The sequence below is a fragment of the Mus caroli genome, unplaced genomic scaffold, assembly GCF_978045245.1.
Source record: "Mus caroli unplaced genomic scaffold, Mus_caroli_1 scaffold_17, whole genome shotgun sequence".
NCBI classification, from domain to species: Eukaryota; Metazoa; Chordata; class Mammalia; order Rodentia; family Muridae; genus Mus; species Mus caroli.
This window is the reverse complement of record NW_028227272.1, coordinates 39,098,265-39,114,003: the sequence shown is the minus strand read 5'-3', so window position 1 is coordinate 39,114,003 and position 15,739 is coordinate 39,098,265. Positions and strand designations below refer to the sequence as shown.

General features: G+C 39.6%; 1 protein-coding gene and 1 long non-coding RNA gene across 6 annotated transcripts in view; both read right to left on the bottom strand.

Moving 5' to 3' along the window:
• Positions 1–15,739, bottom strand: part of Lsamp (limbic system associated membrane protein) — a 2,143,093-nt gene that overhangs the window by 92,474 nt on the left and 2,034,880 nt on the right. The window lies entirely within an intron of this gene.
• LOC147000643 (uncharacterized) overlaps positions 7,109–15,739 on the bottom strand; it is a 61,273-nt gene continuing 52,642 nt past the window's right edge. The window contains exon 3 of the long non-coding RNA XR_015045784.1: positions 7,109–8,614. This is a non-coding gene — a long non-coding RNA (uncharacterized LOC147000643). The remainder of the gene's footprint in view (positions 8,615–15,739) is intronic.

Here is a 15,739-nt window from a genome sequence, read left to right as displayed (position 1 = left end):
AAAGCTGATTATTAGTCTCTTCATTTGATTATTTTCGAGGTTGTCTATTGTTTTCTCTATAGAGAACTTGGAAGAAAGAAGGCAGAATGACATGTGTCTCATTAAATCTCATCTAGAAATCTTCTTACTCTTAGAGTACTATGGTAATGAGATGATGTTAAAAAAAAAAAAAAGCTTGGCACACAGTAGGCCCTCATTTATTTACTTCTTCTTGCTAACAGGGAAAAGAAATTGGGAGGGGAGGAAAGGATAGAAGTGGGCAATCACACTTTTCCACCTAATAAGAAGCCTGGGACGAATAACTAACAAATGATTGCAAGGACTTGAAAAGATAAAGTCTATAGAAATGCAAAATAATAATATCAGTGAAGCAGTGACATAGGTTGAATATAAAGAAGACAGCTTTTATTCCCACACAAATATCTTGGTCACCATCAGCAGCAGTAGAGAAGAAAACAGAAAGAAGGGTATATGACAGTTTAATAGTGTTTTGTTAAAAATAGAACATGTTTTAAGAATGTCTGGACTTTCTTTGAAAGGCAAAGATGAGCACGGCCTGCTAGAATAGATTCAGAAATGCCTCTGGCAAGAATCACTGCCTTTCCCACCTCCAGTCTCTCCTGTTAATTAAATTGGGAGGGCAAATTTGATGTCTGAGGGGAATGATGTCAGGAAGCCACGGTGACAGGCAAAGTGCCACTTCCTGTAGGAGAGCTTGTGAGCCCCAGCCAGGTTGGCCTTCCATTCTGAATTCAAATCCAACTCTATACCTCCTGAATAATCCTCCTGAGGAAGTCCTGTGTGTTTAATAAACTCCAGGAAAAGGAGAGCTACCAGCTGAAGTGCTTACACTCAGGGGAAGGAAAATCTCTTGGCTTATATTTTTTTGGAGAATATAGGTTTTAGTGTTTTCATACATTTTGGATAACGATAATCCTATGCAGGAAATGATCCCTATGTGAAAAATAACCTGTGTAAATACTTGACTGCAACAGCTTAGTAGACTATTTTTCAATAATATCTTTATTATATATATATATACATATATATACAAAATATATATAGAAATATGTACATATATAACTTGTATATTTATAGACATGTATATAATATATATCATATATAAAGAGTTTCTAAACTCCAAAATCTCAATCTGTAATGTGAATTTCCAGAGGATCAAGCATTGTTATCTCCCAATTCAATTGGCAGTTTACTGTTTTACACAGGACACGGCCATGCTTTGGGAAATGCTGCTCTAGAAACATTTGTTTGTTTGCTTGTTTTAATTTGGACTTCTTAGGATTTTCTGGTTAGAAGTGAATCTCCAGGAGAGAGAGAGAAAGAGAGAGACAGAGACAGAGACAGACAGACAGAGACAGACAGACAGACAGAGAAGATTTTAAGCTTCAATTAAGGTTACTATACCCTGTTTATTTTAGTAGCAAAATCTGAGTCTCTTACTTTGTCCCACATACAAACACTCAGAGGGGATGTTGTTGAGCTCAATAGAACATAATTGATTCACTGATAAAACCTTTTTTGTTATCTTGACATAAACTAGAGTCTTCTGAAAAGAGTGACCCTCAATGGAAGAACTGCCCTTATTTGATTGATCTGTATGTCTGTACGTAGGCATTTTCTTGATCATTGATTAATGTGGGAGGGCTGAGCCCACTCTGGGTGGCACCACCCCTGGATAGGTGGTCCTGGGTTATGTAATTAAACAAACTGGGCAAGCCATGGAGAGTAAGCCAGTATGCAGTGGTCTTTGACACTTCTGGACTTTCTTCTTGTTTAAGTTCCTACCCTCACTTCCCTTAAGGCCGGGTGGTGGTGGTGCACGTCTTTAATCCCAGCACTTGGGAGGTAGAGGCAGGCGGATTTGTAAGTTCGAGGCCAGTCTGGTCTACAAAGTGAGTTCCAGGACAGCCAGGGCTATACAGAGAAACCCTGTCTCGAAAAAACAAACAAACAAACAAACAAAAAAATTAATGATGGATTCTAACTGGGCGATGTAATACAAATGCACTTCTTTTGTCCCAGATTGCAAAAGCTCTTGGAGCTTATCATAGCAAGAAAGATGCAAACTAGACACTAATGGGTCACCCTGTTTTCCCAAATCAGGCAGACTTCACTAGAAAACAGGAAGATACAAGGGTAGGGAAACACATGTTTGATGATTCAGGTGACTCTGTACTGCTGAGCAACCACTGTATGCGATGGCAAAGAAGACAAGGAGAAACTGATGAATGCGAAAATCTTTTAGCTACTCTGAACCAATGATCTGTAACAGTCGAAGGGTTGCCAGGCAATGGCCACCTCAACCTATTCCAGGAGTGAGCCCTGGGGTGCTCCTGATGACACCACAGCATAAAATGGAGGAGGGAAAGCACTTTCGCTCAGTATCAAGAACCCTAAAGACAGAACTGAACTGAAATCATGGAAAAGAATAGAGGAGCCTCATTTTAATATGTTAAACACATCCACACATCTAAAGCAGCCAATCTGAAATAGAAGCAGATGCATTCGTGGTGTAAAGGATAAATTTTTAGCTGACTTGGGCTCCTTTCAGTTTTTTTTCCCCTCTCAACAGTGAGAGCTTTCTGAGAAGTGCATTTATATAGGTACAAAGCATGCATCTCTGTGGCAGCCTGAGTCCTTATTTGCATCAGATTTTCTTTAACACCTGTTTGTTTCAGAGAGCACTGCCTTACTAGGAAGCTCTCTAGAAGAGGAATTGCATAAAGAACGGATGCCATACTTTGCTAAGAGGAGGCAGAGCAGAGTATTCACAACCCCTGTAAATCACCTACCCTGCTTTCCATGGCGAGTAAGCGAAAGGTACTTTGAAAGATATTATTACGAGTGTTGTGAGTTCCTTTGTATATAACTTCCTAGTGTCTATTTTTATGCCATGTCCTTGCAAAGACAATGTGAATTCAGTAAAAGATGTCTTCTACTGTGCTCATCACTCAACCCTGTGAAGCCACTAGGTCTTAACCATCAACTTACTAGGAAATCTAAATGGGGTGCTGTTTTATGTTGTCAATTAGAATGTTTTAGAAGTCCAATGTGCTATCCGTTGTTCAGTCAGGTGATTACAATGTCTTCATATCCATCTCTATATATAGTCCAAACATTAGCTTTGCACAGTCAGCAACAATCTAGATTCCTAAATATCAGAAGGGGATGTGGCATCTGGCTCAAGCTTAAATTATGCTTACTGTTGACAATAGACCTCTAAAAATGGCATCGGAGTCTATATTTACTCACTTCCAATTTATTTCAGAGCGACAGGCCCAGTTTCCAGATAGAAATACGATGTTCCCAGTGGTCATTAGGAATGGCCTGCTTTCTTAAGACATGACACAGAGGGTCGGGATTTAGCCTCTGTGGATTATAAACCTTTACATCCTTACAGCAGTGCTTCAAGCATGAGAAATAGTGTGTTTGTGGAATTATAATTAGCATTTAACCCTAGGATGCTTGGTTCTTACTTTCTTGCTCAACTCAATATGGTGGCATTTTGGCATGGTTTGAAACCTTAATGATGCTACTTTCAAGTCGTTGGGGGTCTAAGGGAAGAACTATTGAGGAAGGGCAAGCAGAACAGTCCCAAGCTCTTACAGTTCTCTCCCTCCACAGCTGGGTTTCCCGATAGATTCTAACCCCAAAGCTGGAAAGAGTAGGAAGCTGAGGCTCATCTATAATTGCCATCAGCTAGCTCTAAGGTAGGATGGGAGGGTAAGTGAGAAGGGATACAAACAAGAGGAGAGGATGATTGCCTCACTTGCTTGACTCTTTTCTTCAGTATCAGAGGGGAAGCAAAAAGCAAATGAATGGGGGTGAATTGGAGAAAAAAGTTACTTTCTTTCCAGTGCTCGTGTGGGTTATAGCCTCAGCATCCTGCCTCCAGATGAATACAGAGGGTTTGTGTATATGGCTTAGACTGTACATCTAAAAATGTCTGGAGCCACATCCATTTTGTCCTTGTTTTGGGAAGTACTCTTTGCTCAAATGTTTTGCCTTCTTCTCTTAAATTTGATAGGACAAATATAAATAACCTTCTTTCCCCCAGCCCCCAAACCTATTCCCCCCTGCATTTCTCTATTCACTCTACTTGAGTTGTGTGTAGTGGAAGTCTAGCAGTCTCCTCCGTCAAGAAAAGAAGATAAAGCAGAGACATTGGCTTATAGGCACATTCTGTCTAAGCTGTTCTACCAACAGCAACACTGTGGGTCGGGGAGTTTGGGTTTTCCCTGTCAGTAACTAAACCCAAGGCCAACTTGCATAATTACCACCTTTTGACAATTTAGAAGCAATGTATTTAATGGGAAATCATATAAGGAAGCCACATATATAATAACATACCCCTGTAGGTTTCAAAGAGTGCCCTTGGCTGCTTCTCCTCTAATTCTATCGCCATAACTTAGGCGGTTATAACTCCCTGCTTGTGGAAGCCTCCCAAGCGATGCTTCAAGATAGGTCTTCACCAAGCTACCCATACCAACATTTGAAAAGCAACACTTTAAATCCAAACTTTGCCCTCTCACTGGATTATTCCCTGAACTTCCTGCCTTAAGCTGTAGGCTTAAGTTCAAACAGTACACTAAATGGCAATGTCTTTAAATCTATCCATTTTGCTTTTTCAAGCTTTTTGGTTTTCTGAGGTGGGGGACTAACTATGTAGCACAGGCTGACCCTGAATTTACAATTCTTTCTCAGCCTCTTTAGGATTGGGTGTATTTCCTTGCTGGCCCTAAATTTTTAATTGTCATAATAGTTCTAATTAATGACCAAACTCTCTCTCTCTCCATATATATATATATATATATATATATATATATATATATATATACATGTGTGTGTGTGTGTGTGTGTGTGTGTGTGTATACATATATATACATGAATGATACATGATACATAACATATAATAAATAATAGATAATATATATTCACTCTGCTTAGTCTTCCTTCTACTTTTACCATGATACTAGCTTTATTTAAATGTTTTATTTTAGATGAGATGAAATTTAATTAATGAAACTCTATAAAATAATCATGTTTTAAAAATGGAGAATAAAAATTATCTTTTCTTGAGAATTACAAATTGACTATATTTAAGGATAAGAAAAACAATTTCAACAAGATCGGTACCTACACACTACAGTCTCTGGCCAAATACAATTAAATTACAAAACAGTAACAAAATTTAACTAGGAAAAAAATTCCTGTCCATTTAGAAACTGTAAACACCGAACAGAAAGAAATAAAATAACAATGAGCAATAATTTAAAAAAATCTATAAACCACCAGGAGTTCCCATTAAAATAATTCTTAGTGGGAAAGCTGTATCATAAAATAATTTTATGATTAAATAAATATGAAAGCTGAGTTCGGCAAGTGTTTTTAGATGTTATAAAACAGAACAACTTGTAAAAAGTATAAAGTATGATATTTTTCTCCACCAACACTATAGATAGGAGGAAAACAGAAATGAAAACAGAGCTGTGGGTCTACATGATGCCTCAGTGGATAGTGGTACTCGGTGGCAAGTCTGATGTCCTGGGTTCGATTTCTGGAACCCACAAAGTGTAAGGAGACAACTTACTCTCACAAGTCAAGTTGTAATCTTCGTGTGTGTGTGTGGTGGCCCACAGATGTCTCCACACATACACACACTAAATAAATGTATAAGGAAGAGGAGGAGGAGGAGGAGGAGGAGGAGGAGGAGGAGGAGGAGGGAAAGGGGGGAGACGGGAAAGGGGAAAGGGAAGAAAGGGAAGGGAAGAGGAAGAAGAAGAAGAAAGAACAATAATAACAACAAAAGAGCAAGAACTCAATTATGGGAAGAAGGGGGAACAATGGGAAGCAATGGGAAAACAATACAATCAAGAGTCTATTCATTGGAAAGGTAAAATATTATCTTTTAGAAGGAGTGAGTCCACAGGAAATGGAAAAGAGAGAAGGAATAATAGGGATAAAGACAGAAAAAGGACAGCAGACACTACTCCAACTATAAAGGTGAGATACCATTATGAGTATCTTAGGAATTATTATTATTAATATTTGTATTTGCAAACTAGAAATAACTTTGTCAAATGTTTTTTACCTAACTTTTACCTGTGTCTCTCTCACCTCTTTGCTGGTCTCCCACTTAGCTTCACTGTGCTTATCCTGACAGGCAAATCTATTTGTGTTGGTCCTTTATGTTCATTCTAAAAAGCCTTCTTCACCCCCTGTAAAATCACCAGCACTTAACTTGCTGTTCACCCATCTCATCTTGTCCCCATCCCTACAATATCATCATTCTTCACTCCTCACCTTTGACTAGAACTGCTGGCATGTTCTACCATTTCTCCATCTTGCTTTTCCAAACTGGATTCAGTTAGATTTTTTTTCCTTTAGATTCTTAGTGGGAGTGGGTGGGTAGGGGAGTGGGGGGGGGAGGGTATGGGGGACTTTTGGGATAGCATTGGAAATGTAAATGAGGAAAATACCTAATTTAAAAAAAAAAAAACTTCTGCCTAACACCTTCATAGTACATACTGAACATCACCAGATTTTGATTATTACAGTTATTTGTCTTTCTTATGGTAATACAAACTCCTTAGGGAATCTCTCTGTGGCTCTGAAGCTCCCTGCCACCCCTATTTCTGAGTACATGCCTGTCATACTCTACTTCAAGGCATGCCGAAGACAAAATACCTCTTCTGTCACTTAACTGATAAGCTCATTATCAACTAGAACCATTTCTCTGTAAGAAAGTAGCAATTCCTAGGCTCTATAAAATTGTCAAAATTACACTCAAGGAACACAAACTATTTCCAGATTTGGTTCTGTCTTTATTAATTACAGAAAGTTTCTCACATATTTCCCATATTGTAGACAATAAAAGGACCATGTTCCCACCCTGGTACTTCGAAAGACAGGAGCTCACAGCTGAGCTAATATGAAGTGTCAATGATACTGGAAGTGTTCGTTGAGTGCACACACACAGTCACAGCATCCAGAAAATAAATCAGTGTTTTCCCTCCATCCCTGCTGAGTTTCATTTCACAACACAGTCCTGCCATTATGAACCCCCCCCCCAAATATACCTGTTCGCTTTTCTATTGGTGAACAACATAACACTGATTTCAATTAAATTCCAATGGATACCCCAGAGTCTTCCCTAGAATTTTTAATATGTGGGCTTTAATATAAATTGATCCTTTTGCTATTGAGTCAGTAACATAAAACCATGAAAAGGCTTTTATTAAAGTCACAGGCTGCTTAGGTGAACAGGACATAATTGGGGACATATACTGTAGGAAACACAGACTTGAATTGGAAAAGTCATTTATTTACAATGCAAGGGAGATCCAGTATGTAATCCTGGCAGGAGATAGCAGTATGTTTATCTTCTTCACCTCCATCAACATCTGCAGATTCATAAAAGAGGACATCTCCTTCCAGGCTGATCATCAGGGGCATCTCTTACTCCAGAACGTAAGGGACACACGAGCTGGACACTTTTTGGTGGTGAGAAATTACTAATGTATTCTTGTTTTTGCAGTGGGATGGGGAGATGGGCAGGGTGAGGGCAGTTGGTACCACAATGGCAAGGTCATGAAGCTAGGGCAGAGCTACAAATAGCAAACACGACTCTGGGCATTCAGTCTGTTCATCTGACCAATGGACCTTGGAAACAGGTGCTGGAACCTTATGGAAAGCAATTAGAGCTCCCATCCAGACTACTGGCTTCTGCCAATGTCAGAAACAAGAAAGAAGAGATGAGGTCACTTGCCTGGGGAATTTCCCACTGTGGTCCTCTCCTTCAACATTAGGCCAGAAACGCATTCTGTGGTGGAGCTCTGCCACCTGTAACATGTGTCACAGTGTCTTTGGGAAAGCAGAGGTAACCAAGTGAGCTCCTTTTATTAACACCATTTCATCGATACAGAAACAGCATTTATTAAGCCTGGTTTGAGATTACACTTGATTTCCCTTCAGTTTTATTTTATTGTTTTTGCATATGAGTCTCGAGGAAAACGATAGAACTCTGGAGAGCAAATGACTTAAATGAAGCAGATGTTGCTTGAGTGTCAGGCATTGCTATGAGGGCACTCTTATTATTAGTTGTTATCATGTTATTGCAACACCTAGCCTCCTAGACTAGACTTCAAAGAGCAGGTAATTCCCAGCTCCAATCCAGAGGGAGAGCAGCAGAGAAGGGCAGACAGAACACGAGCTTTGGAATCCAGTTTCTTATTTCTACTATCTGTATATCCAGGAGCGTGTACCTTCAACCATCAAAGCTTTCATTTATTCCTCTGTAGAGTAGAGCTTATAGCTTTGTTTGCTGAAGGCTTTAAATAAATTACTATGTCTAAAGAATCTGGCACAGTTCTTGGCACACAGCAGGGGCTCATTGTATGTTCAGACTTATTTCATACACTGTAAATATGTTTCCTCGGAGAGCTCCAAGACGAGACGTTGTCCAATAAACAGGAATTACAAATTAAACCAAACTAGGGGCAGTAATTATATCTCTGCTGGTTTGATTTCAGAGAATGAACAATGTAACTTTGGCAGAATATTTGAATTCTCCGTGAAGTTCTACAAGGAAAATCTAGTTAAGACAGTTTAAAAAAAAAAAAAAGACAGTCTTAGTAATTCAATGTTAGCAACCTACCAATATAATTTGAATATGAAAAATAAACTTTATTCCTTTTGAAGACACCCAGCAGTAGCCTTGTCATCTTGGCATTATGCAGATGGGCAATTCTAACACACTAATTCTGCTTCCTACTTAGCCTCAAGGCTTGTCAGTGGCTGCCAGCCTGTCACCCCACCCCATTCAGGTAAGTTCTTACCTAGTATCTGACAGTTTCTCTTAACTTTCTTCTCTGATTTTTCTTACCTATTGCTGAGGTTTGAGTGTTTCTCTCTTTCTGGAATTCATATCTTAAAATTTAATCTAACGCTGTAATAATAAGAGATGGGGCCTTGAGGAAGTGATAATCACCCCTCCCCGCCCCCCAAATGCCATTTGTGCCTTAATAAAAGAGGCCCAAGAGAGCAGAGAAGACACGTGTCTCTTCCTACCCTGGAAGGGTGTAAAAAGAAGATGGGTCTATAAAGCGGTGACTGAGCCTGTACCACACACAGGATCTGCTAGCAACTTGGTCTGAGACTTTTTCTACTCTAGAGCTGTAAGAAATAAATTTCTTCTGTTTATAAATTGCCCAATTTCGTTCTATCAGCTGGAAAAGCCTGAAAAGGCCATTTTCTGACTTTTTTACTCTTTCTCAATATCACTGCAGACTACTTCCCCCAGTTAGGCCTGTCTGACCTCACAAGAGAGAGAGGAAAAAAAACTCATGTTGCAACACAGCAATATAAGTAAAAAGTAGACAGACCCTCAACAACCAAGAACTGGTTGGTGAGTATCTGTAAACACAATAGTAAAAGTTTTCAAGTGAAATGGAGTGTAATCAAAGCAAACTCATAGATTTTATGTGACTCATCTTGGCAAAGAGAAAAAAAGGCATAAACATAAGCTGCGACTGAGAGGTGGTGATTTTATTTTAGGGGTCTCAAGGGGTCTTCTCCTGAAGATCAACTGGATAGTAGACAGCTTCCAAATAGAATGCCGTCCTATTGCATATGGATAGACCTAAGAGTGTCAGTGGTCTGCATTTAATTCATGAGGATATTTGAGCCCAACATAAGAAATTGCAGTGTTCAACCCCCCCAAAGGTAAATAATAAGAAAAAACTTTAAAAAGATTTTTGTTTGCTTAAGTAATATTCATAACTTATCTCTTAGTATATAGTGGAAGGATTCTGTAGTTCATATCATGTCTCATACAATAATGTAACAAGGTAAGCTTATGTGGTTGCAGACTCGACACCATCTTTATCTTGCTAGTAAGCCTGCGTACCTGTTAGGCTCCAGGCCAAACACTGCAGACAGTGAGGTGCAAAAGCTGGAACACAACTTATCATGGTATTTCGCAAAGGATAAAGCAGACTTCTGTTCTGTTACCCCTAAAAGCCCGATTCTGAAGTTACTTAGAGCCTGACCTTTTCCCCGTGACTTTTCAGATATGTAGTCTCTGATATTTATATAGAACGTATTTCGGCTGTGATCATAGCACAAAAGAAGAACATGGGAGGATAGCGCCAGAGGTAGCATTATTATTCTGGCTGCTCTTAATATTATATCTTTTAGTGTAAAGAAGTACTATTTTTGAATCATCCTAGATACCAAATTTGCAGGAAATAAGTATCTGTGTCAAGGCCTTTTACTGCTTTCTTTCTGAAGCCTCTGCCTCTACCATAGGTTCATCTTCAACCTACACAAGGTTAGATGCTGCCCCGGGTGCTGCTTCTCCACTGCCCTCAGGCAAGAGTGACTCAAGTTGTTCTAGTTCACTCTTTGGGAATCCAAGCCTACACACTCTGGATGGTTTGTAATTTATGATCTCTTTAAATGTGTTTAAATTCTGCCCCCCCCCCCAAGTCTCAACTTGGACTCGAATTCTGAAAATAATTATATCCCCATGCTGTTTCTAACCCTGCCCAAACTGCCTTCTCGGGCGCATTGTCTGCCTAGAAATGGGAAGTAGCTTCAGTAACAGGAGACTCTGCTTAACCTTGATCATGTTTCTAGCCATCTCATGGATGCAGATTTCTGATGCCAACTGCCCTCTGGATTGCTGAGCGCTTTCATCCGAGCATTCTGATGTGCAGCTGCTTGCCCAACCACATTTACACGAGTGCCCAACTTGGCTTCCCTGGGTCTGGACAATCTCACAAATGGATCTACCATGTTTGTCTCTTTCCTGAGAGACGAGTGAGTAGGAGTCACTTGGAAGACCTCCAAATGGATGGCGAATGCCTAGCCATGCCTGTTTTTTTCCCCTGGTGTCCTTTTCTATCCAGCCTACATTAGCCCTTCCCTGCTCTTCAGCGGTAATATACGATTGCTGTTCTCTCTCAGCCTTTTACACATCTTGATTTGGTATCTGGTCTTTCTAGGTATTGACTTAGTCTGGTGGTTTCTAGTTCCCTAAGTCTTTTTAAATAACGCATCACCAAATATGTGGTGTGATTCAATAATTTGAAATCTTTTCCCCATTTGATTTTTTAAGGGATTGTTACACAGGACAAAGTTCACAATTTTCTGCAGAATTCAAAATACCATTATGGGGAAAGAAGTAAGAAATGATAAAGACCATGACAATCTAGAGAGGTGTTTACTTGCAAGAATTTGCTCTAGTAAGTTTCCTCCACCCAGTTTTTCCAAAGTTTGCATTGACCACATTTTATTCTTCCAAAAGATGAACATAAATGTATTTGTCTTGTTTGCCTGGGTGTGATGTTATTGCTGTTTTGCTTTTTTGTTTTTTTGTTTTTTGTTTTTTTTTTTTTTGGGGGGGGGGTCTTTAGCTCATCTAAATCCATGACAAATCTTGTATTGTTTGCCCTAATAAAAACAATTCTGTCCTGGTCACAGATTTACTTTGTTAATTGATCTTTATAATAACTCAATAGGAAGGTAAGAAACATTTTTTATTACTCTTTGTTTTACAAAAGAATGTTTAAACCTTTAGATAGAAGGAAGTACAACACAAGAGTCTCACTGAGTTCTCTCTCTTTTCCTCCCAAGCCTTCTTACTCCAGTCCACTGGGAAGACAACTATGCCCAGTCTTATGCGGAGGGATGTGCAACAGTTTGAATGATTTGTGGCACATGTGAAATTTCTTAATATTTTGTATTTTCTAAAAAATACAAAGTTCGCATTGCTCTCATTCCAGCGTGTTTAATATATACAATGTCTCCTCTGTCTTCTCTGTCCCTTTTTAAATTTATAAATGTTTTAAAATTTTGAGAGAAATCTAAAACACAGATTCATTTTCAATTGTTAGAAACAATATAGGAATCTCTCCATATTATCTAACTTGTTCTCTCAAATGTAAAACTCTAGAAAAAATACTTAAGGATACAATTGCTGACCATACACTTATTTCTCAAAGTAGGTGTCAAACACTTTCCCAGAGTGGCTCCATCGTTTTGCATTCCCTCAGATATAGCAGTGACAAAGTTTCACCACATTTATGCCATATTTGGTATTGTTTCATTTATTTTTAGTTTAGCCATTTTGATGGGTGCATACTGATATCTTATTGTTCCTTAATTTACATTTTAAATCACTAGTGATGCACAACACATTTGTATTTACTTGCCTTTTCCAAAAAAAAAAAAATGCTTCTCATTGTCATCGAAATGTTTATTCATTTAAATTTATAGTTTTCAGATTGGATTCTATATTTGTACTTTATTGCTGAGTATAGAATCCTTTCTGTAGATTTATATATTTTAGAGGATGGTTGTAGTTCACAGTTCCTCTCGGTACCTTGTTTCTTTTCTTCTTCTTCTTCTTCTTCTTCTTCTTCTTCTTCTTCTTCTTCTTCTTCTTCTTCTTCTTCTTCTTCTTCTTCTTCTTCTTCTTCTCCTCCTCCTCCTCCTCCTCCTCCTCCTCCTCCTCCTTCTCCTTCTCCCCTTCTCCTTCTCCTTCTCCTTCTCCCCTTCTCCTTCTCCTTCGTCTCCGTCTCCTTCTTCTTGATACTTTACAAGGCAGATTTTTTTTTTAATTTCGATGAAACTTTCTTTATTGATTTGTTCTCCTGTATGGATAATACTTTCAGAATTAACTCTAAGAACACTATGCCTGATCTATATCACGAAGACAGTTGGTTTACACTGGTTTATAGTTTTTCCTTTTTACATTTAATTCTGTAATCTGTTTTGATTTTACTTTTTACATAAAATGTCAGAGGGATGTTGATGTTCCTTTTCTTCTTATTTCCTTTGCATTTGTAACTTCTACTAAACTCTTTAACCTCAGCTCAACTGCATGGGCAGAGACTTGCTACTTCAGGGAGTGTGAGCAGTACTGGATTCCCAGATGTACCACACTGACACTGGTGGGATGTTCCACTGGTCAGAGGCTACGCCAAGCTCAGATTGCTACGTAGCCTTCTGTCACTCTACCTTCACTACGATACTTGGATGTCTCTCAGCAGCCACGACTGTAGGTACCTAGGTTTCATACAGCTCCGTGTAGGCATAAGTGAGCCAGTAGCCAGTTTATTCTGTGAGTTTTGGCTGTGGTGCAGTCGTTACTATGTAGATATTCTGTTCTTGCTGCACTGCCTTTTACTCTTCACTCTTCTGCCTTCAATGCAGTCTTTTCTGGTCTGCATTCCATTGGTTTTCTGAGACCACTGTCTTTCCCAGCTCCAAGTCTGACATACACAGCACAACAAAACACAAAATACAGGTAAACCAGCCTGTCCACCCCATCCCAAAGTTCCCACAGAGTCTGCTCTTTCTCCAACCAATACAGATCTGCTTTCTTTTCTTGTTATGTTTGTTATGTCGTGAGCAGAGTTTACATTCATATTCTACTGGAATAATAGATATAGTGATGTGTACTGCATCCTAGACACATGGGTTCCACTCAATTTCATTCGTTAAGTAAAATTTGATGGTCTAGAAAATATACCATGTTTGTTCGGGCAAGCAAGCAATATCTGAATATGCTCTTCAGAGCCCATAGCACAAGGCTTTAAGAAGGACACATGCTTGAATAAACTCTAGGATATTCATGTTAATGATTCTTTTTTTTTTTTTAGGAGGAAAGAAAACAAACAGCCCATGTCTTTATAAATTGTGTAATCTTTCCCCCTCTTGGGGAGAATATATGCTATTTTTATTTCCTTATTGACTGAGCTGTCCTTCAGACTGGCAACTAGGTTTCTGTTACTTTTCTCTGTGCGGCTGAGTTGATGCCTCTAGCTTCCAGGCCTTGATCACTACACCACATCGTTTCTGACCTGCAGGCTTCTGCTCTGTCACTATGTGGTATTTACTGAATGGCCCCAGAGGAAAGCCTTGAGTTGAGGGCTTAGCTGACTAGATGCAGCCAGGAGACTCAGGGCCCTGGGCCTCCCTAGGGCCAAGACTGGGAGAGAGTGGAAAGGCACACAAGTGTTTCAGGTTTTAAAACGCATCCCTTCAACACAGCTCTTTTGAAGCTTTGTGTGAGTACTACATTAAGAAAAGAAAACTAAATAGCACACAAGCTCCCTTCTCAGTTGATGAGGAATCTCTTCTTGGTATGAAAATAAAGACAGAGTAATACATAATTAATGTAGACTGTCACAAAATGCTTGTTTCTCAGGGACGCTTTTTGGTGGGATGGGGCGGTGTGGTACATGTCACAGGCTGAGATTTGTTTCCTGTCACACCAAGCCTCAGCAATGTTGAGAATGCTGTCCAGACTTTAAGATGAGAACTAAACTTCATAAACCAAGGATCACAAAAAAAAAAAAAAAAAAAAAAAAAAAAAAAAAAAAACATTGAGGCATCAAAGAAAAGACATACAGAGAAACCAAAAGTAGTTCAGCCCAGCACAGTGTCTAAGACAAACATGTCATTGGCCATTAAGCAGATATGACATATTGACTCTCTGTGTATATGTTCATGTTTATGTGTGTGTGTGTGTGTGTGTGTGTGTGTGTGTGTGCGCGCGCGCGCGCACACTGGGTGTCATTTCTTGGGAGCTGTCCATCTTGATTATGAAACAGAGTCTCTCTGGGTTCTGTAGATCACCTAATAGGCCAGGACAACTGGCAAGAGAGCCACAAGAATCCCCCTGTCTCCGTCTGTTTCCACCTACCCAGGGCTAGAATTATAAGCACATGCCTTTAAAGTGAGCTCTGAAGACTGAGACCTGGACCTCATGCTTGAAAGGCGGGTACTTTATTGACTGAGCTATGTCAACAGTTCAAGAGTGGCATCCATCCATCTATCTATTTGTTTGTTCATTTATTTACTTATTTTCTAAATGAAATTTCTAAACACTTTATAGGTAGAGCCCCAGAGACCATTTCCTTGATGTAACTTTAGTCAAGCGCCTCTGCCTTTAGTGTTCCCTCCAAGGCTTCTGTGTACAGCCCAGTTTTAGTAAAAAGTCTTGAGAAGTCACTTTAGTAAATGTCTCAGACCCTTCCATTTCTGATCAAATTTTCAGTTCCTTTGCCATTCTCGCCTTTATGTCCTATCACTCCTGGCTGTCAGGTCCTGAGGAACCTTTATTTCCGCAAATTCCAGAAGGCAGAGGGACAAATCCTGGCTTTCAAGTTCCCTTGGTATTTCAAGTTCTGGCAATACAGTTCAAAGTCCATGCTAACACCCTAGGCCTTCTGACCCCCTCTCCTACCCCAAACTCCCTCCAGCTCCAGGGCTTCCCTCCCCACAGATAGTCATTCTTCTTATACCACTGCTATCTTACCCATGCATTCTCTTTGTCTCCCTTTCTCTGTCTCTCTCCTTTCAGTCTCTCCACTCTCCTACCTTCTCCCTCTATCAACCCCCTGCACCCTACTCCCCCCTCCCCACTCAGCTTCTGCTTCTTTCACCTGCTGACCATGTTCAGTCATTTTTCTCTCTCTGCTCTGGATTATTCTGGGAGCCTCTGGCTCCTTTCATATATCAAATCATAAAATTAAAAACTTTTCCCTTAACTATACCATGAACCAGTCATGTCATCAGTTATACACTGGCCTGCTGGCAAAAGGCATCATGTTACTTCAGTTTAGGCATTATTGTCTTCTCTTGATAAATTTCCACCCATCCACCTGTCTCTTAACCTTCTGCAAGCCATTCTTGGCTAAGAATCTCT